At 31.9% G+C, this 23,746-nt stretch overlaps 1 non-coding gene across 1 annotated transcript; it reads right to left on the bottom strand.

Moving 5' to 3' along the window:
• Positions 1-21,846: 21,846 nt before the first annotated feature.
• LOC139869585 (small nucleolar RNA R71) lies at positions 21,847-21,953 on the bottom strand. Its single transcript, XR_011766188.1, has one exon. It is a non-coding gene; the product is annotated as a small nucleolar RNA R71 (small nucleolar RNA).
• Between the last annotated feature and the right edge of the window lie 1,793 nt (positions 21,954-23,746).

Consider the following 23,746-nt stretch of genomic DNA (forward strand, 5'->3'; position numbering starts at 1 on the left):
TCATTTTTGAAAGAGGTAGTCATTTCCGTCGAAAGAACGACATCTTGATGACCATTTTGAAAAACATACTTCTATTTTGAGTTTAACCAAGATTTTGGATATAGTTTCATGTTCATATGAAATATCATTTTTCCATAAGAACAACTTTTAAATCAAAGATTATGATGGTTTTTAATTATCCAACCCAAAAAAGCCCGTTGTTTTACTACGACGGCGTATGTCTGGTTTTACGGTGTTCTTCGTGTTTACAAGTTTTATATCCTCATGTTATCATTTCATATAGATATAATACATGTGTTGAAATGTTTTTAAGAGTCAAGTTAGAAGGATTAAGTTTATTTGCGAACAAGTTTAGAATTTACTAAACTATGTTCTAGTTGTTATAAGTTATAAACTCAAAATAAGGTAGCTATAAAGATAGGAATTGAACAAGAATATGAATAAGATTACTACCTCAAATCAAATGAACAAAGTTGGTGGAAAAACAAGATAATAACCTTGAGGTTGAAGATCTCCTTGATAGCTTAGAATTCTTGAAGTAGAATCATGGAATGAACAAAAGTTCGAATAAGAATTCTATCTTAATTTAAGATAGTTATGTTTATAAGAATTGAACCAAATCTTAAATAAGTTTATTACCTTGATTATGAAGTGAAAAGCTACTAAAATAAAAGTAGAATTCTTGATCCTAAAGAGTTCTTGAATTTGGATTAAAAGTTGGAAGCAATCTTCTTCAAATTGGTTAAATTTCTTGAAAGGATTTTCTTATAGTGTTTATACCTTGAATTTTGATGCTAAAGATGAGGAAAATGCTTGGTGATGATCTAGTATGAAGATGGGAGTATTTTGAGAGAGAAATTGGAGATTATGAATGAGAAAATGGAATGTAAAAATGGGTTTAAGCATAAAAACGTTTTTAGTATATATAATCAACATGTGTCGTCATTTTTTGACTAATATCTAGTATAGGTTAAAACCATGAGGTCATGCATGACCTATTATAAAAGTAATGCAAATTTCTATTGGTATATACCAATAGTAGATATATCTAGAAGCTGGGTATGATACGGGTATATATACCGTATGAATACTAGTAGAATTCTTGATGGAATTGAATGCGAATACGAGTATAGCTATCTTTGTTGAGTATAAGTATATTGATATATGTATTTAAGTCTTTCAAAAGTGTATTAAAACATCTTAATACAATACATATATATTCATTTTAAATTAGGCGTTATAACGTCGTTAAACGTTATATATATATATATATATATATATATATATATATATATATATATATATATATATATATATATATATATATATATATATAGTGGTAGGATCAAGAGGGAAGTAACCATTCGGGGGGAAGCGGGGTGAAGCAAAAACTTGTTTTTTTCGTTTTTTGAAAAAACTTTATTCACGAACATTATAGATGAGATGAAAATATGAACATTTAGTAGAGACACTTTGTGATAAATGTTTTTATTTTGGCGGGAAAATGCTCGAAGAAGTAATATATAACAATTATCGTGTTTTTCGAGCGTATTTTCAGGTATTAGGTATTGGGGTTTAGATATTAGGGTTTATAGGGTTTAGATATTAGGGTTTAGAAATTTAGGGTTTAGGGTTTAGATTTAGGGTTTAGATTTAGGATTTAGATTGAGTTTTTAACACGAACGGTTTAGAGTTTAGGGTTTAGGGTTTAGGGTTTGGTGTTTTGGGTTTATGGAATAAACCCAAAACACCAAACCCTAAACCCTAAACCCTAAACTCTAAATCGGGCTAAATTTTACTTCATAAAACATGGAAAAAAAAAACGTTCATATTCTCCACGAACAATATTATCTTGAATGTTATTTTTGTCGATCGTTTTCCCGCCTAAATAATAACATTCATCACGAAGTGTCTCTTCTAAATGTTCATATTTTCGTGTGATCTTGATGCCGGAAAAATTTTTTTATAAAAAAACGAAAAAAACTTTTTTTTTTGCTTCCCCCCGCTTCCCCCCGATTGGTTACTTCCCCATTGATCCTGCCCCTATATATATATATATATATATATATATATATATATATATATATATATATATATATATATATATATATATATATTATTTCGAAGTCTTTAAGTTAGTAGTCTCATTTTATATATATATAGCTCTTTGCTAATATATTTAATGAGATACTTAAATATCATTTTAACAAATCTTATATATATATATATATATATATATATATATATATATATATATATATATATATATATATATATATATATATATATATATATATATCCATATATATATATATTCCTTTAAATAGTTATTACAAGTTATGACGTTCGTGAATCGTCAGACAAACTGGGTGAACAAACGTTTGTATAAAATTCATTTCAAATAATCAAGTCTTAATAAGTTTGATTGCTTAACATGTCGGAAACATTTAATTATGTAAATATTAATCTTATATATATTAACGGAAAAATCTGGGTCGTTACAGAGAAGGGGTAAATTGTATGGCGCTCCGAGCAAGAAGGCTAGAAGTGCTATTGATAGTACGAGTAGCGAAAGGAAAGGAGTATCGGATACCAGTGCCTCTAGATGTTTCAATTGTGGAGAAAGAGGGCACGAGTGCTGGGAGTGCCCGGTATCGAGAGATAATGACATTGCGTGTTTCAACTGCCGTAAAAGAGGACATCGCAAGGCAGAATGTCCTGAGCTAGAGGTGGCGGGCATCATGAGAAGATGTTCAGGTACTTTTAGTGTGGTATTCGTATGTTGTACATTTTGTTATAACATGCGGTGTGTATTTAAGCCTTAGCTAAACTTTATTCTCCGTTGGAGATAATTTTTAGCGAGTGGTCAGCTTATGTTTATGGTTTTGAGTTGCACTTGGTAGAGTGTGTTTGGTTAGCGTGTTGTGCCTTGACTCTTTTGTTCGAGTCTTTTGTTGTATGGCATTCGAGTTGGTATAGGGTCGTTAAACTCGTTTGAGTGAAACCCGTAGGACGTGAGTTGTGATAGGTCCTAGTAAGAAGAATGATTATGCGTATATTCATAAGGATTTAATTGTTCGCGGTGGTATGGTTAGCGTTATCCGTTAGGATTCACTATATTGTAGCAGGGCGCGATGTTACACTACTCGTTGCGGTCGAGGCCAAAAGAGCGTGTGTTGGTGGTTAGTGTTATCCGTCAGGATTCACTATAGTGTAGCAGGGCGCAATGTTACACTACTCGTTGAGTAATCGAGGCCGAAAGAGTGTGGATGTGATGTGGGTTTAAAGTTCGCGTATTCGATACCACATCGTGTTGGCATGTGATATGAGTTTAAAGTTCGGGCGTTCGATACCATATCATCATGTGTGTGAGGGCGTGTTAGGTGGATTTAAGTTCGCGAGTCGATACCACCTAGGGGTTAGTGTTACAAGGCGTACGTATACTTTCAGTCATTGTGTGAGTACCAACGGTCATTATACGAGTACCGTTCCCTTGTGTGCGCGTGTTCTATTGGGTTAGTGTGTACCAGGTGTTTTATCACCATATGAGGGTACGTGACGTGTGATCGTCTTATCAAGAGTGTTGTGTTTTAATGCTCGTGTGAGTGAGATGGCGAGTGACATCCTGATGTAAGGATTCGTTCTTCGTTGGCCACTTGATGTACTGTGGTGAGTGATCCCTGAGATTTCACTCTTCATTGACCACGGTTGCGGTTTGATGTGTGTGTGTGGTGAGTGTTGTTCACTTTTCATCTGCCACGTACAAGTGCGAGTAGAGTCATGGTTGTTGACTAGAATTGATGTGGAAGGTAACTGTGTTAATGGTTATGACGAAGTTGGAAGGGTGTAAGACTTGTGTAACGATCCGTCTTTTTCGACTTTTATTTATATTTATTTCTTTCACGAAACTGTGTATTTATGCGTACTGAGATAGATTATATTCTGGGGTCATTAATTATGTTAATTACTTTCGTTAATGCCTTACAACGTGTTTTTAAGTACTAGGTTACTTAACGTGATCCTAGATTTCTTTTACGACCGTTAGTGTCACTTATCACTTTAAACAAGCTACAAACTTAGCACACATTAAACTTTTGCCATAATTAGGATATTATGGCTACATAAACGTAATTGTTACTTATTAATGACAATTACTTAGTTTTATGGTTCCTTAATTATGCTTAAGTATTTACTTGGGCTTACTAGTTACCTTATTGGGCTTAACACCTTAATAGGCTTCCATGGCCCAACCTACCCAACTTAGTGGGCTAATTAGTGGACTAATTAACCCATGTGATTAAGATTTAGCCCATGGAAGTATTAAGACAAAATTTCTCAAGCATGCTTAAGTACTACACCTACAACATTTAACCTTACATGCCATGCCACCCAACATATCACTATCACCATTGTACCACCACCATGAAAAGTAAATGGTCCCCTCCCCCCACCCCATGGTGACCGTCGGCCACCACTCCCACTCCCACCATCACCATCATTTTATTTTTTTTCTCTTTTTCTTTCTTTGATAAATACCAACACTTCATTCATTTTTCATTTCATTCAAACTCACACACTTCTCTCTACTTTCTCACTCTAAAATTCTCTCTCAAATACTTGAAGAACTTGTAAGTTCTTAACTTCTTTTTCCTTCCTTTCTTACTTTAATTCATAAGATCATCATCATCATGAACAAAGATTCAAGTTTTGTAACTTGAATCTTCATAACTTTTTTTGATTTACACTTTATTTTGAAAAGTTTTCAAGAACATGATGGATTCAAGCTTCTTAGCTTTGAATCTTCATAATCTTGTTAGATCTAAGTTTACTTACTTAAGATCTCTTTATTTATGTTTAAAGATCAAAACACATGTTTATGATCTTCATGTAACTTGAAGATCCAACACTTTACTTTATGGATCTTCAAGAAAGTTTGAAATACAAGCTTACTAGCTTGATGTTTCTACAAAAAGTTGAGATAAGATCAAAGTTTGTTAGTTTATGATCTTCTTTTGTTTGTTGTAGTTTATATTTGTGACTTGTGTTATCATGAAACAAATGATGCAAGCTCACTAGCTTGAGATCTCATAAGTGTTGTTGGAAATCCAAGCTCACTAGCTTAGGGTTTCATTTTTATGTTTGATCTAAGTTGTGTAACTTATGATCTCCTATTTTGTTTAAGAGAAAGCTTATTAGCTTATGATCACTTACTTTACAAGATCTAAGTTTCCTAACTTATGGTTGTGTAAAAGTTGAAAGTCTAAGTGTTATGACTTAGGGTTTCACCAAGAATATGAGATCTAGACTTTGTAGTCTAAGATCATTAATATTTAGCAAAGATCTAAGCTCTCTAGCTTAAGGTCTTGCTTATTTAGTTTGATTCAAAGTTTATAGCTTAATAGAACTTGTGATTGTGTTGAAACTAGGAATTGATGTAACTTTGGTTCATCATCTTGCTCAAACTCGTACATGAGTTGTTATTTGCTTCGTAGTCTTAACTTTGTGTGTTGATGGTTAAACCTTGGTTAAAGTGATGCTAAAACATCAAGAGTTGTACACTTGAGGCTTATACGCATCAAGGATGAGAACCGTGATGAGCATCAAACACCGAGAAATCCACCGGAGCACTTGCTTTCTGTTTTCAGGGTCTGATCAGGCTCCTGGTGAAGCGACCCGACCCAATCTATAAGGACGAATACAATAACATATGATTACATCGCGAGGTATTTGACCTCTATATGATACATTTTACAAACATTGCATTCGTTTTTAAAAGATAACCTTTCATTACATCGAAAGTTGACAGGCATGCATACCATTTCATAATATCCAACCTATAAATGACCTAATCCTTCATTTAATTAATAATAATCTCTATTGAACTCAATGACTTGAATGCAATGTCATTTGAAAAATGCCATGAATGACTCCAAGTAATATCTCTAAAATGAGTAAATGCACAGCGAAAGATATCTTTCATACCTGAGAATAAACATGCTTTAAAGTGTCAACCAAAAGGTTGATGAGTTCATTAGTTTATCATAATCAATCATTTCCATAATTTTAATAGACCACAAGATTTCATTTGTTCAATAATCATACACTGGCAAGTGTTTAAAATTCATTCATGTGGATTGAACACCTGGGAACCGACATTAACAAAATGCATCTAGAATATCCCCAAAAATATAAACATCGAAGTACTAAAGCAGTTCAAATTCTCTGACTGGGGCGTGTCAAAGCCCATAGATCTATCTTTAAGATTCGCGTCAATTGGTGGCAACTATAATAAACACCAATTCTTAGGCTACCAAGTTCAACAAGGACGATATCCGGTATAACAATTCAACCATAGAATGTAGTTTCGATTACTTGTGTCTATTTCGTAAAACATTTATAAAAGTGCATGTATTCTCAGTCCCAAAAATATATATTGCAAAAGCATTTAAAAAGGGAGCAAATGAAACTCACTATACTGTATTTTGTAGTAAAAGTACATATGATGGTATTGAACAACAGAACAATGCAGGGTTGGCCTTGGATTCACGAACCTATATCATTTGTATATATATTAAAACATATACTTGTAATCGAACAAATATGTATATATATTTATTAGTGATATCATTTTTATATTAATAATTTATGGGTTTCATTATTTGTTTAAATATATTCATTTCATATATTTTAAATAATTAAAGATATTAATATAGTTAAGTTATGTATATTAAATATATTTTTATGTGAAGATCATTCGTTTGTGAAATTATTAATTATGATAATATTAATATTAGTAATAATAATGATATTTTATAATAGTAATGATAAAAGTGATAATAATAATGTTAATAAAAATAATGATATTAAATTGTATTATAAGAACCATAATAACAATAGTTATAATAATTTTAGTAATTCCTTGAAATCATAATTTGGTTAAAATTCTAATCATTTTCATAATAATATTTATATCAAAATTTCTATATTTATAATCTTAACCATATTATAAAAACCTTTATATTCATGGTCATGATAATCATAATTTTCGTGTTTAGTTTCTATACTAATAACTATAGCTTCTTATAATCTTAATTTGTAATCAAAATTATAATTTTTACATGTATTCATATAATTATAACTACTTTCTATAATCTTTAATATAACATCTTTTATTATATATTTATGTTATTAACAGGTTTAATAACCTTTAAATCATAATAATAATACTAATAATAATACAATAATAATAATGCTACTAATAACAATAATATTAGTAATGATAATACTAATAAATTTTTAAATGATAATACTAGTAATAAAAATGATAATATCATAAATTTTATTAATAATCATTTCGTTAATATTAATAACTAACATAATAATAATAATAATACTAATAGTTATAGAATAATACTAATCAGATTAATGGTAATAATAATGATGATATTCATAATACTTATTAATAACAATACTAATAATAATAATAATAATAATACTCATACTTAATAATAATAATAATAATAATAATAATGATAATAATGATAATATTTATAATACTTGTAATAATAATTGTAATAATAACATTAATAATTAATAATAATAATCATAACAATAATATTAATGATCATAATAATAGTACTAGAAATAATAATAATTGTGTATACCCTTATAAGCTTTTTCTAAAAAGAATTTACATGGACCAGGCTCGAACCCGCAACCTCTCGCACACACATAACACCCATGACCATTCTGCTATTTCTGATTTATTTTACACCCGAAATTATTTAACACTTCCTTTTGATTTCCCTTTTCTTCTTCATCTTCTTTAAAACTTAATTCGATCAGAGGCTCAAACAATCATCACAACAAAACTCCGAATTGGTTTTAAGATTTATAAATTTAACAGAAAACAATTTAGAGGTTTATTATCTTAATTAAAACAAAACAAAAAATAAATTAATGAGTGCTGCTGCTGTCGCGGCATACTTTAAAAAAATATATTGATTTCAAGATTGAGAACGTTTTAGATTATACATATAACATGAAAAAGATTTTAAATTGTATATAAAAACTTTCTGTATACTTAATTGTACTTAAAACATGAAAACGATTTAGAATTTTAACGAAGAACATATGGTTTGACTTTTAAAAATAAGAGTTTGAATCCAAAATTAAGATTCGATGTTAGAAATTGGAATTTAAAACTCTCCAGATAGTTTGAATATGAGATTTCTAACATGATGGCATTATTACATTTTGCAAATTCATTCAAAATCGAAATATGGTTGAAAAGTTATTCAAACAGAGGTGTCGAGCTTTTTAAATAGAAAAATGTTTAATTTATCAGAATTAAACACATAGTATAAGTTGTAATTGATGACTGATGATAGAAGGTAATGAATCGTTTAACAATTGGATTGTTTGATTTATATAGCAAGTGTGGGTGTCGACCTCTAATACACAAACAAAAACAAGAACATCAGAAAAAATTAATAAAGAAAATAAAGCCGAGTGTGATGGCTGACTGATTTCATTCCAAATATCCGATTTGTACGAAGGAATCAATTATCAATTATCTACAGCTGAAAACTATATGAACTGATTTACGTTTGTTATCAGTATTCATATATGCGTATACAATATTTATATATTTATGTATCTGTACCGTATATATGTATTTATCTATATATCCATAACTGAAATTTATAAATATATATGTATTTAAGTATTTCTGCATATTTGTTTATATGAATATTTATATATCTACTTATTTCTGTATTTTACATGTTAAGGAAATATAATATTATACAAACATTAATAATAAATTATAATAACAAAATTAGTAATATTAATAATAATGATAATATTAATATCATAATAATATTAGTAAGGATAATGAAAATAACAATTTTAAATAAAATGATATTTTTTGTAATCAAGTTAATAATAATAATACTTTTAATATTCTTAATAATAATTAAATTTACAATTTTACTAATAACAATGATACTAATAATGTTAATATTAGTATTTATTTTTTAAAGTAATAATAACAATATTAATAAGTATATTTTAACTTGTATTATATATTATTAATTATGGGATATCTACTAATCATATAACATATTATGTAATAACTTCTATGGAATCATTATTATTTATAAATTTTATATATGTTATAAAGTACATATAATAATAATTATACATAGAAATTATACATATTTATATATAGATTCATTTTAAATTACATCATATTTATTTTGTAACTTAATTTACATATTTCATTTTAATGTTTAAATTATATTTTATAAATTCAAATTACTATATATACTTACATTCATATATATATATATATATATATATATATATATATATATATATATATATATATATATATATATATATATATATATATATATATATATATATATGTATTTATTATCAATTAATGGTTCGTGAATCATTGGAACATTCAAAGGGTAATTGCATAAATGAAAACACTTCAAAATATTTGAGATTCAACATTACAGACTTTGCTTATCGTGTCGATATCATATAAAGGTTGAATTAAAATTTGGTCGGAAATTTCTGGGTTGTCACACCTAGGCTACTGGAAAAGTTGATTTCCAGATAGTTCCGTTCGAGTAGATGACTTTTCGTTTAGGCCTCGCCTAAATCCAATGTACGATTTATGATTTATAGCCTTCCGAAAGTCACTACGCCCTTGTAACGTTGTGCTGAAATTTCTGACCTACTCGCACTTAAACCGTCTCCACGGTCAAACGAAGACGAGTTAGGTTCTGAAAATTGGTCAGCGGTTAGAGGACTCACATACGGAGCCATGGCCACTGGCCTCACGTCATTTCAATTTGTATAGAGGTCGTAGCATCTGAACGAAGTCAGCCTTTGTTTCGGTCTCTATCCTTGATTGAAAACTTACTTTACTTTTTATGTATGAGGTTGATGATGATGATACTTAAGACCTAACTTACATGCTTTTAAAACTTTGGGAATGAATTACTGACTTAGTAACTTTTGACTTAGGTTGAGGACCTTTCGGACCGACTTACTTGCTTACTTACCTCGTATCGACTTTTACTGCTTATCCACTGTGAGTTATAGCATCCATTTTTACTTCAACTATTTTTGGGACTGAGAATACATGCGCTTTTTACGTTTTGCTTATTAGGCACGAGTACTTAAACTTATTGTATGTGTGGGTTATATAACGGCATAAACTTTCCCCTTAGCTCGGTAACGTTTAGTCATTAGTTTTTGAACCGGTGAACGCGAATCTTAGATATGGATCCATAGGGTTTGACATCCCCACTCGGGCTAGTCGCGCTAACATTTAACGGGTGTTTAATATTCGTAGACTTACGCACTCGCTAAGTGTACTTTTAGGGGGTGATATTACGTTAAGTTAGTTACCAAGTGCCCACGGATAAACATATAATTTTCATACTATTTTGAAACACTGAAATCTCGTGGCCTACCTTACATTACTTTTATAATTAAACTATAGTTCACCAACATTCGTATTGACATTTTTAAGCATGTTTTCTCAGGTGCTTAGAGGTTTGATGCTTCCGCTGAAGTAGTCTTGCTGTGTAGACTCCCGCTGCTTTTGTTAGATATGTCTCTGCATGAAACTTTTACCTTGCATTCACGAACTATGTTACTTTTAAACAATGAATTTGTAATGACCTTTGGGTCTCGTACTTATGTTAATTGCTTTCTATTCGTAGAGGCATACTATAGTTTGTAAAACTTTTGATGTTGGTTAAGACGTCACCCCTTTTTATGAATGCAATCTTATTTTAAAAACAGCATATAGTGTTTGACCTTGTAATGGTCATGTTGTTGATGATCCGTACACGTCAATTTTGTACGGGGCGTCACATTTGGTATCAGAGCATTGGTTGTAGGGAATTAGGTTGCATTAGTGAGTCTTGACCGAGCCAAGTAGGATTCATTGATAGGACTAATCTACAACTTGCTTATTCACCTGTTTCTACGAAACTTACTGCATGCTACTACTTACTTTTACTGTTATGTGTACTTGTTGTATACTACTGCTTATTCTCGCTACTGCATGCTACTATCTGCTTCCGATTGCATGATACTATTGTGGGATTTTACTATTTTTCCATGCTATGTACTGTTGTAGATGATCTAAGCTGCCGTAGTTACTTTGCCTAATACGTGCTTGCTATATGACTTACTGACATGGAAAAAGTTATTTTTCCTTGTTCAGATGTCCTGCCCATTATCGTTGACTTAGAGAGCGACTCAGATACATCTGCTACCTCGCCTACTATTGTTGCTGACTCACAGATCCCATCATCGCTACCCTCCGGCGACTCTGGTGATTCGTTCTCTAGAGACAGTAGCCACGCACCTGACCCGACGATCATCTCAGACGGAGACGGGGATCCAGAGGAGATTCCAGCTCCACCTAGCCGTAGACTCCCGGGGCCACAGCACCATCGCGGTGGTACTGTGATTTATGGGGGAAATGGGGACGGTCCTTTCCGTAATGAACGTGGACATTAGGTCAGACACCTTGCTGATGGACGTGTCGTGGCGATTCCACCTTTTAGATATCGACTTATGACTACCGACCGAGCAGATCCACCCTCAGATGATTCAGAAGACTCATCATCCGATGACTCCAGCGAGGAGGATTCGTAGGAGGACCCTGAGAAGGCGCCCGTGCAGCCGCCCTCTACCCCGTCGAAGAAGCGGTATCGTTTTGATGGTACTGTTATTTCAGGGATTAACGGAGGTAGACCATTCTTGGACGCACGTGGACAGTTGCTTAGGGTTACCGCCCGTAAGTGGGTTGTGCCGTATCCTGCTGATCCATTCATGTGTAAGGTTGCCCGTTACGCACCATCTACTTCTGGTACTGCAACACCTGCCCCACCAGCATCCCTCGTTGTCGAGGAACTGACGAGGGAAGTGCATATCCTCCGTGTTCGGGTAACTGAGCTCGAGGAACAGATGACCCACCTGATGGACATCATTTACCCACCATCACCGAAGGATTATTATATTAGATTTCCTTATGTAACTCTGTTAGTAGTTTCATGTTTTACTCAAGTATTGTACGAACCTTATGCGGATGTATGCAACTTTCTTATTAATGAATAGAACTTACTGTTGTTTAATTTTTGCACGGTGTTCTATTTATGCTACTGTATGATGATTTTGTGGTATCTGTATCTGGTTGCATTACTTAATAATTATGTGTTGTGTTGATTCCATGCTGGGTGCCTTATTGATGTGGTAGCGTGGGGGTACGTGATAGTGCTATATTTTACTACGAAATACGTTACAAATTACACAAGTTTTAATTATTTATTTACAAATGGGATATACCTAAACCTTGCTACAACACTATAGGCAGTGTACCTAATCGTAGAGTAGTATAGTTTTTAGTAAGTCCGGTTCGTTCCACAGGGAGCGGGCTTATTGCACACTATATTTTTAAACAACTATATTTGTACAAAATATATATAATTATATATAATAATATATAAAAGGGGGTTTACCGTTTAATGACCGGTTTGTCGATTTATATTTTAAGCGAAGCGTATAGTAAATGACGATATTTAAATAACAATATAAAATAAATAACAATAATTAAAATGACAATAAATAAAAGTACGAGGAAAAATGAAATAAAATATATTATGCTTATTTAAACTTCCGTAACCATGATGGTTGACGTATTGATTTTAGTTTTATGCCCATGGGTTAATTGTCCTTTGTCCTGGATTATTTAATATGTCCGTCTGGTTTTTATCCATAACAGTCCATAGTCATAAATATAAAGTGCGAGTGTCCTCGTCAAATTATCCTTATACGCGAAGTCAAATATTCCAACTAATTGGGGACTTAAACTGTAACAAAATTTTAATACTTTGTTTTATAATTACACCAGGTTATCGACTGCGTGTAACCCAAGATTTTAATACTTTGTTATCAATTATGCCAAGTGTCCTTGTACATAATTTCACCCCTGTTAAATAATTCTAGTGACTATTAATCCATTCCCGTGTCCGGTTAAATGAACTATTATTCGTACATATAAATACCCCGCCCATCGTGTCCGATCGAGTGTATATGGTTATTTATAGGTACATCCAATTGTAAATCTTTATATTAAAATTAACAAACTATCATTTAGTTAAAAAAATATAAAGCCCATTAATAGCCCATAGTCTAATTTCCACAAGTGTCGTTCTTTTGTCCAAACCCCAATTATGGTACAAAGCCCAATTACCCAATTTTAATATTTTTAGCCTAACATCATGATTACTTCGTCTTAAATAAACATAATAATAAATTAAGTACGAGACATTAATTTAAAAAGGAGAACATAGCTTACATTGATTATTTATCGCGTAGTGTTACACGGACAGAGCTCCGACTTTAAAACCCGTAAAATAACCTTTGCATAACCCAAACTAATCTAATATAAAACTAAACTAATTTATATTATATATATATATATATATATATATATATATATATATATATATATATATATATATATATATATCAGAGAGAGATTGATATTGGGGATGGTTGAACTCGGCAGAAGCTCGTTCATTTTATAGGGAAATTCTGATTTTTCAAACTCCGCGAGTCGTGGAGTTTTAAGCCTGCAAACTCCGCGAGTCGTGGAGTTTGAAAATCCAGCTCACACAATTTTGGAACCTTGCTTGTCGAAATAATTTATATATAAATATAAAATATAAATAATTAATATAATTATTTATATATTATATTATATTCTTGTGCATAGTAGACTTGTAATTTTTAGTCCGTTGCGTCGGGCGTTGATAGTTGACTCATGTCCCGGTTCCGGATTTTCGAACGTCCTTGCGTACAATTTAATATCATGTACTTTGCGTTTTGTAACTTGTACTCTTGTCATTTTTGAGACGTTTCTCATCAATAAATTGAACCACTTGGATTGTATCTTGTACATTTGAGCTTTTTGGACGTTTTTGTCTTCAAATCTTCGTTTTCGCCTTTTGTCTTCGCACTTATTTATTTAAACAATTACAATGAAAATATAATACAATTACATATGAAAACCTATTATTTAGGAGGGATATTGCTATGAAATATATGTTCCTTTTTAGTCTTATCAAATATCCCCACACTTGAGCGTTGCTTGTCCTCAAGCAATACAGAACTTGAAATAAAAACATACATGAATCACTTTTTTATTCATCACACTTTGTACATTAGTGATTTTGATATGGTGGTATAAACAATGATAGTAACGATAGAACCATGGTTAAACGTGGGTGTGTCATCCACAGTTGCCTCGGGTTTAGGTCAACGACACTTGCAATCAAATAGCCGATTTACTTTCGGTTTCCAAAGCAAAGTGCACATTTGAAAGGCGGTTTACAGTCCCACATGACTATGAAAATGTAGATCCTTAAGGAAATTGGATCTTTATGAAAACATTTGATCTTTGAAAATTCAATCTAGCTTTTACCCTAGATAAGTTTTCCGGAATAATCCTTCACCGGTGTTGCAAAATATTTTTGTGGGTTTTGTGGGTTTCAGATTTGAAAATTTTAGCTCAAAACTTATGGTTTTGTGTCACCCACTTGCTAACCTTGTATTAGGAAAGCAACACGTCCAGTATACTTGCTCCGTATATTACCTTTCGGTAAACCACCGTCCGGTTGTAAAGGAAAGCGATGAACAAGAAACTGTTAAGGCAATGTCTAATGACATGCATTTGATTATGGTCCACAAACGTGTCGGATGCTAGTACTATCCTTTGTAGGAGCAATAGTAAAGATCATCCTATAATTTTTTTGGTCTGGCACAAGGTCCCGTCTTCGACCATGCTATGCAACCACCGTTCTTACGGTTGACACCCGATTTGGTTCAGGTAACCTAATGAATTCCAGGTGAATTCCTAGGATTTTACTTTCAATGGTAATGAACGCATTGAAAATGGGTTTTCAGAAAACAAATCGGTTTATAATTTGATCAAAGTATTTTCTCGTTCAAGCTCGAGTTTAGATATCATTGAATTCCATGAGTTTGAATTCTCAATCTTTAAGGTCAATCTCAAGGATTGAGTAATATCAGGCTTAAAAGCTAATTTTTAATCTTTAAGGAGATTATCCTTTCTGGGGATCTGATTCATTAGTCTTATCAAGCTAATTTGCACGGTGCCCTCCCTATTTTACGAGATAGATCCTCTCATGGTTAGGATAAGTCTGACCACATGGCGACCCTGTTTGATGCTGAGGTCCGTGGATTTCCTGCTGATTTTAGAGATGACTTTTCAAGTTTTTTCGTCAACCTACAGCTGGTCTGGACGACAACTTCTTGACCTAAATCAAGAAGCGCATGTCTTTTTCGGAAGACTTTACTTCCTTTTAATGATGGAATTGATTCATCGTGTAGATCCATCTTTTCTTTTCTTTCATCGGGTAAAATAGTTAATTTAGTCCAAAACAAAAACACCTGCAATAAACTTTACAGAAACATGTGCTAGATAGTTTTTAATTGAATAACTAGGTACATTCTCCCCACACTTAGTTTCTTTCTTTGCCTTTTTATTCTCCTTTATTCCATTTTAAATGAATTCAAGCGTTTTAGGGTGTTTCTCCATTTATGTCCTTTCCGAGGTAACGATAATTTCGGTATTAACACCTAATTTTCATCGTTCATAAATATGTATAAACATGATTTTGAATTCATTTAGTTTAAAATTTTTCAAATTTTCACAAAATTTGGTAAATAAAACCAAGTGTAAACCCGAGAGAATTTATAATCCTTCCCCACACTTAAGATCATGCAATGCCCTCATTTGCATGAAATCAGACTCTAATTATAAATTCATGAGGGTGATTAGTGTAGAAAAGTGATTGAAAATACCTAGTTTGTAATTACAAAGCTCGTCGAATGATAGATGGTTCGCCTCATCGTTCATTCCTTCTTGTTTTATCACACATGTTTTTCTTCAAAAATGGTTGCTTTTCTGAACTGTTATCTAAGTTTTGAAAATACTTCTTTTACCCTAACTCATCATGCATTTTTATTAACGAGGGATGCACTAACCCGAACCCCTAATTTAACGTTAAGTGGGGTTAGACTTCCCCACACTTAGCTGACGACATGTGAAGTCGGTAGAATAAGTTCCACGAATTAAAATAGTGAGCCAGTTATTTACATCTCGGGTGGTATAAAATATATCAATGGGTTTAAAGTTTAGACCCACCCGAATATCACTACTTAATTCTTTTTTAAGTGTAGCTTTTAGTAAATGGATATATCTCTTTTCTGGTTCTTAGTCAAATGGATCGATATACACCGACATACATATTTCTATAGGGTGGACATTTCCTAACACTTCCTGTCGTTCATTCTCGGAATCAAAGTTTTCACCTCTATTACCCAATTGGGTGAAATTCGAGGAGTCAATATCTATTACAGCTTGTAGTTCATCTTTGGTAGATGACTCGTCTATTGAGAATATTGGGTTGGAAGGTTGTGGCTGGATTGAAGCAAATTCTTCTTCATTAACGGTACTTATCGGTCCCACCATTTTGGTCTCGGGGGTAAAATTTTCAATGTTATCGTTTTCCCAAGAGTACCAATTTTTCATCCTTACTTCTTCTTCATCCATAGATGGATCGATGATTTCGTCGGTTGAGGCTAATGTGTCGATATGTTGTGAAATTGCTAAAGCTGAATAAAAAGTATCATCGGGATAATTGGTGATTTCGGAGCTCTCGAATTCATCAAAATTCGATGATATGAGATTTTCTTGCACACGACTCCTCAGATCAACAGGTGTGTAATCTGATAGAGTTTCGGCTTGCCGATTTACAAACTCTCTCATTTGTTCATTTTGAGCATCAAGTTCTTCGAGTTTGATTTTCATATAATCTAAAGAATTTTCAGGCACATAATTTTTCCCGTCTTCTGGTTGTTGAGTTTGGATATATTCTTGGAAATAATCCCAATTAGAATTGTATTCCTCATAATCGTTCCATTCAGGTTCCATGGGTGCATAATTTTCCATAGGAACGTAATAATAACATTCCCATGTTGAGTGATAATCTCCACAGATTTCACAACCAGTTATTGTTTCGTCATTCGTGATCCAAGATTGACCGAACGAATTGTCATCAACACCCGTTTGAGAGTATTGATTAAATTGATTTCGGATGTCATAAAGAGTTTCCAAGGCCTTGTTTTCAAAATTTTCCATTTTATTGCGATGGCCAAATTTTAGCTACAATGTGGTGCATTCACTAATTATCCTATTAGTTATAAAAAGATAAAAATTATTTAAAGTTATCAAATTAATAGACTTTTCTGCTTTTTCCCACGTTTCGAATAGCCAAAAGATGTAGCAGGGAGCCAGAACCCTTTAAATCGAAAGCTCACAACTCAGCCACTACCAAATCCAACTATTACTACGAAACAGAAAATTCGGATGTCTATCAATTTAACTGCTTAAAATAATTTTTCGTTTTGAATTATTAGAGAAGAAGTAGAGAAAATTTCTAAGTCCTAAAACTAGCGTGGCGAGAAATAAGAAAGAAAAAGAGTGCGCGTCGAAAAACGTCGAAAAATAAAAATAAGAAAGAAAAACGTCGAAACTTAAAAGTCTAAAAATTAAATCTAAAAGTTACTGATAATGCTAAAAACGAACATATATTTCATAGCATTATTCCCCAAGAAAGACAAGCTTTTAGTTGCAAATGCTCTATTTACAAGTGATATTCGTTTAAATATTAAAAGGTGAAGACAAAAGACAGATTCGACGAATTGAAGACGCAAACGACCAAAAAGCTCAAAAGTACAAAATACAATCAAAGAGGTTCCAATTATTGATAAGAAACGTCTCGAAATTACAAGAGTACAAGATTCAAAACGCAAAGTACAAGATATAAAATAGTACGCAAGGACGTTCGAAAATCCGGAACCGGGACCAGAGTCAACTCTCAACGCTCGACGCAACGGACTAAAAATTACAAGTTAACTATGTATATAAATATAATATAATATATAATTAATTATATTAATTATATATATATTATATTTATAAAATAAATCGTCGGCAAACAAAGAGCCAAATGTGGGTGAGCTGTAAAAACGATCTCCGCGACTCGCGGAGTTTGAAGAAGAAAAGGGCCGCGAGTCGCTGAGCCCCAAATTTTGAAACTGCCTATAAAGCTCGCGCATTCTGATCGTAAAAATCATCCAAATTCAATCTCTCTCTATATATGTATACGTAAATATATTTATATTTATATTTTAATTTTAATTTTAATTATAATTCTAATAATAAGGGTATGTTAGCGAATGTTGTAAGGGTGTAAGTCGAAATTCTGTCAGTGTAACGCTACGCTATTTTTAATCATTGTAAATTATGTTCAACCTTTTTACATTAATGTCTCGTAGCTAAGTTATTATTATGCTTATTTAAAACGAAGTAATCATGATGTTGGGCTAATTACTAAAATTGGGTAATTGGGCTTTGAACCATAATTGGGGTTTGGACAAAAGAACGACACTTGTGGAAATTAGACTATGGGCTATTAATGGGCTTTATAGTTGTTTAACTAAATGATAGTTTGTTAATGTTAATATAAAGATTTACAATTGGGCATCCCTATAAATTACCATATACACTCGATCGGACACGATGGGCGGGGTATTTATATGTACGAATAATCGTTCATTTAACCGGACACGGGAATGGATTAATAGCCACTAGAATAATTAAAACAGGGGTGAAATTATGTACAAGGACACTTGGTATAATTGATAACAAAATATTAAAACCTTGGGTTACACTCAGTCGACATCCTGGTGTAATTATTAAACAAAGTATTAAAATCTTGTTACAGTTTAAGTCCCCAATTAGTTGGAATATTTAACTTCGGGTATAAGAATAATTTAACGAGGACACTCGCACTTTATATTTATGACTGATGGACTGTTATGGACAAAAACCAGACGGACATATTAAATAATCCAGGACAAAGGACAATTAACCCATGGGCATAAAACTAAAATCAACACGTCAAACATCATGATTACGGAAGTTTAAATAAGCATAATTCTTTTATTTCATATTTAATTTCCTTTATTTTATATTTAATTGCACTTCTAATTATCGCATTTTATTTATTGTTATTGTATTTAATTGCACTTTAATTTTCGTACTTTTTAATTATCGCAAGTTTATTTTATCGCACTTTTATTTATCGAAATTTCATTATCGTTATTTACTTTACGCTTTAATTTAAGTCTTGTATTTATTTTTAATATTTTACATTTGGTTTTAACTGCGACTAAAGTTTTAAAATCGACAAACCGGTCATTAAACGGTAAAAACCCCCCTTTATAATAATAATATTACTTATATATATATTTGTATTTTTATAAAAGTAAACTAATATATCGTTAAGCTTTGTTTAAAGATTTTCTCTGTGGAACGAACCGGACTTACTAAAAACTACACTACTGTACGATTAGGTACACTGCCTATAAGTGTTGTAGCAAGGTTTAAGTATATTCATTCAATAAATAAATAAATATCTTGTGTAAAATTGTATCGTATTTAATAGTATTTTTTTCTAAAATTTAATAGTATTTTATACCCCTCTGCTCAAACATCAAGTATTTTTGGCGCCGCTGCCGGGGAACTCTTAAACGCCGAAAGCGCAACGCTAAATATTAAAAAAAAAAGTTTTTTATTTTTAGTTTACTTTTATTAAAATTCACTTTTGTAAAAATACGTTTTTTATTATTCAAAAATATAAAAAGAAAACAAAAATTTATATATATATTTTTTAAGAATTTATTAAATATTTAAGTTTTGTAAAGTTTCTTTATTTGTATTTTATAAAAATATAAGTTTTATTTAAATATTTTGTGTTTATTTAGAACATAAAAAAAACCGAAAAAAAATTAATATATATATAAATCTATTTTTAAGATATTTTTAAAATTATAAAGTAGTTCTATTTTTATTTTAGTTTTTAAATGTAAGTTTTTATTATATAAATATTTTTATTTAAACAGAAAATATAAAACAGAAAAAAAAAACGCGTCGAATTTTAAACTGTACCTGAGTTGAAAATTAGAACCCCGCGACTCGCGGAGTTTTCTGCTTGGAATACCGCGACTCGCGGAGCCTCCCTGACACACGTGACAGAACCCTAATTTCGCATTAATTACGGATTTTATTATTATTATTATTAATAAACCCTAATTACTTAATTATTATTATAATTAGTTTAAGTTTTTAAATTAAATTGTATTTTAAATTTTAATTAGTTTTATTATATATAAAATTAATAGTTTTATAAAATAAATAATATAAAAATAATATTTTTATAAAAATTGTACTTTTTACAACTTTTAGTATATTTTTATATTTTGTCCATTTTTAATTGTTTTAGCGTAATATTTGTATTCTTCGCTAGTTTTTAGTTTTAAACTTAGTTTTTGCCATAGTTATTTTTACTTCTAGATTTTTAGGCTTTGCCGTAAAATCCCTTAAGTGCTTTTTCTTTAGACTAAGATTTAGGTGCTTTAGAATTTTGCGACGCCTTTTTAAGTTTTAGTTTTTTTTTAAGTTATTTCCATTTGGGATATAGTTTTTCTTGTAAGCTTTAATATTTTTAGACACCTTTTACTATGTATCAATTATCATTCCAATTAGTAATCTCAATTTGCGATTATAATTTTAAGTTAGTGATAGTAATAAGGTTGGGTTAGTCTAGTGTTTTTAAATTCTATAAGTCACTCTTTTTCTTTCTTATTTTTATTTTTCGATTTTTTTCCGACACGCTCTTTTTCTTTCTTATTTCTCGTCATTCTAGTTTTTAGGACATAGATTTTTATTCTACTTCTTATCTAAATTTCTTAAAATTACGAAAATTTATTTTAAGTGGTTAAATTGATAGACATCAAAATTTTCTGGTTCGTAGTAATAGTTGGATTTGTACGTGGACCGGGTTTTTGGAGCCAAACAGTCCTCAATTATATTGAGACCAAACGAATCCTACCCCTCTGCTGCATCTTTTGGCTATTCGAAACGTGGGCAAAATCAGAAAAGTCTATTAATTGGATAACTTATTATAATTTTTCTTTCCTTTTAAAAACTAATAGGATATTCAGTGAATGCACCGAGCAAGACGTTCATCACCTTTTGTACGTTTACCACCTGTAACTAGATCAAGACATCTAACTAATATTGTCGCCGTTGATAATCCATTTTTTGAACCCGACCTCACAATTGAGAATCCGGAGAATATTCAGGGATGATTCATAGATCCTGAACCATTAAATTTTCCTCCGGAACCACCAATCATTCAAACAGAGATTGTTGAGGAACGAACCATTAAATCAGAATCCTCTAGTGATTCCGATTCAACAAATTCAATTATGGAAGTAACAAAACCATTAATTATGGAAGACCGAATGAGAGCTAAACGCACTGGCCAAGGTCACGCAATTACTCATCCAGACATTAATGCGCCAGATTATGAAATCAAAGGACAAATTCTACACATGGTGACTAATCAAAGCCAATTTAGTGGTGCGCAGAAGGAAGATCCAAATGAACATCTTTGTACCTTTAATAGGATCTGCACTCTATTTAAAATAAGAGAAGTGGAGGATGAACAGATATATCTCATGTTATTTCCCTGGACTTTAAAGGGAGAAGCCAAAGATTGGTTGGAATCGTTACCTGAAGGGGCGATTGATACATGGGACGTTTTAGTTGAAAAATTTCTTAAACAATTCTTTCCTGCATCTAAAGCCGTAAGACTTCAAGCAGAAATTGTTACGTTTACACAGAAGCCAAATGAAACTCTATATGAGGCATGGACAAGATTTGGAAAGTTATTAAGAGGATGTCCGCAACATGGTTTAGACTCCTGTCAAATAGTACAAATATTCTACCAAGGATGCGACATCACTACAAGAAAAGACATCGATATAGCAGCTGGTGGTTCTATTATGAAGAAAACCGAAACTGATGCTTACAAAATTATTGATAACACTGCTTCCCACTCACATGAGTGGCACCAAGAAAAAGATATCGTTAGATCATCTAAAGCAGCTAGAGCCGATTCTAGCCATGACTTAGATTCCATTTCCGCAAAGATAGATGCTGTCGAGAGACGAATGGAAAAGATGACTAAGGATTTTCACTCAATACAAATTAGTTGTGAGCAGTGTGGAGGACCACATTTGACAAAAGATTGTCTCAGTATTGAATTAACAATGGAACAAAGAGAGAATATTTCATACATAAACCAAAGGCCTGGAAATAATTATCAGAATAATTATCAACCGCCAAGATCTATTTACAATCAAAACCCGAAATATTCCATACAACAACCAACAAGGTCCTAGCAATCAACAAGTATCCAATAATACTTACAATCAGCAAAGACCTAATTTTCAAAACAAACCACAACAAACCGATGATAAAAAGCCGAATTTAGAAGATATGATGACGAAGCTAGTTGAAACTCAAACGCAGTTTTTCACATCTCAGAAACAAACTAATGAACAAAATGCTCAAGCATTTAGAAATCAACAAGCTTCTATTCAAAATCTGGAACAAGAAGTAAGTAACCTACCAAGGTTAATAGGTGAAAGAAAACCGGGAAGTTTACCTAGTGATACAAATGCTAACCCCCGGAATGAAACAGCTAAAGCCATTACCACAAGAAGTGGTACAACACTTAAACCACCTGAAATACCTGTAACTTCTGATGAAGCTATTCCTACTCCACAAGAACCACAACCTAATCAAGATAAGGAAAAAGAACCAGTAGTTGAAAAGGTTAATGAAGATAACACAATTAAGGATAAACCTTATGTTAAACCATACCAGCCACCACTTCCTTACCCGAGTAAAATGAAGAAAGAGAAACTTGAAGCCGAGCAATCCAAATTCTTGGATATGTTTAAATAGATAAATGTAAATCTTCCTTTCATTGATGTGATTTCAGGAATGCCTAGATATGCTAAATTCTTGAAAGATCTAATCTCAAATAGAAAGAAAATGGAAGAACTCTCGGCTGTTACCATGAATGCTAATTGTTCAGCAGTGCTGTTGAATAAGATACCAGAAAAATTATCTGATCCAGGAAGTTTCACAATTCTATGTTTTCTGGGTAGTCTTAGTTCAATAGAAGCATTGGCAGACTTAGGTGCTAGTATAAATTTAATGTCGTATTCACTATACGCTAAACTAGACCTTGGAGAATTGAAACCAACCAGAATAAGCATACAACTAGCTTATAGATCAATAAAATATCCTAGAGGGATAATGGAGAACATGCTAGTTAAAGTTGGTACATTAGTATTTCCAGTAGATTTTTTTGTTCTGGACATGAAAGAAGATTCTCAAGTTCCTCTCATATTAGGAAGACCATTCTTAAACACGGCTAAAGCAATGATAGACGTGTTCGGTAAGAAATTGACCCTAAGTATAGAGGACGAGAGTGTTACCTTTTCAGTTGATAGAGCAATGCAACAACCAAAATATGCAGATGATACATGTTATTATATTCAAACTATAGATGCACATGCAGAATTGTTAGAAGAATTTCCAGAATTACAAGGAACAGGAGAATGTTCTTTAGGAGAAGGTACTGAACCAATTGATGAAGCTGAAATGTTAGCTACACTTATAGCTAATGGATATGAA

The sequence above is a fragment of the Rutidosis leptorrhynchoides genome, chromosome 9, assembly GCF_046630445.1.
Source record: "Rutidosis leptorrhynchoides isolate AG116_Rl617_1_P2 chromosome 9, CSIRO_AGI_Rlap_v1, whole genome shotgun sequence".
In the NCBI taxonomy this organism is placed as follows: domain Eukaryota; kingdom Viridiplantae; phylum Streptophyta; class Magnoliopsida; order Asterales; family Asteraceae; genus Rutidosis; species Rutidosis leptorrhynchoides.